This window comes from Pseudophryne corroboree, chromosome 2 (genome assembly GCF_028390025.1).
Source record: "Pseudophryne corroboree isolate aPseCor3 chromosome 2, aPseCor3.hap2, whole genome shotgun sequence".
Classification (NCBI taxonomy): domain Eukaryota; kingdom Metazoa; phylum Chordata; class Amphibia; order Anura; family Myobatrachidae; genus Pseudophryne; species Pseudophryne corroboree.
This window is the reverse complement of record NC_086445.1, coordinates 209,874,428-209,875,191: the sequence shown is the minus strand read 5'-3', so window position 1 is coordinate 209,875,191 and position 764 is coordinate 209,874,428.

The following is a 764-nucleotide window of genomic DNA, read 5'->3' as shown; positions in this document are numbered from 1 at the left end:
GATGGATAGTATACTTTATGGATGACGAGTGACGACACAGGGGTAGGTACAGCAGTGGCCTACCGTACTGCTATATACAGTATAATGGACCTGGTGGACACTGTCAGCAGACTGCTAAACTACTAGTATAAAAAAAAAGCCACCACAGGTATACAATGTAGATGGATGGATAGTATACTTTATGGATGACGAGTGACGACACAGAGGTAGGTACAGCAGTGGCCTACCGTACTGCTATATACAGTATAATGGACCTGGTGGACACTCAGCAGACTGCTAAACTACTAGTATAAAAAAAAAGCCACCACAGGTATACAATGTAGATGGATGGATAGTATACTTTATGGATGACGAGTGACGACACAGAGGTAGGTACAGCAGTGGCCTACCGTACTGCTATATACAGTATAATGGACCTGGTGGACACTGTCAGCAGACTGCTAAACTACTAGTATAAAAAAAAAAAAGCCACCACAGGTATACAATGTAGATGGATGGATAGTATACTTTATGGATGACGAGTGACGACACAGAGGTAGGTTCAGCAGTGGCCTACCGTACTGCTATATACAGTATAATGGACCTGGTGGACACTGTCAGCAGACTGCTAAACTACTAGTATAAAAAAAAAAGCCACCACAGGTATACAATGTAGATGGATGGATAGTATACTTAATGGATGACGAGTGACGACACAGAGGTAGGTACAGCAGTGGCCTACCATACTGCTATATACAGTATAATGGACCTGGTGGACACTGTCA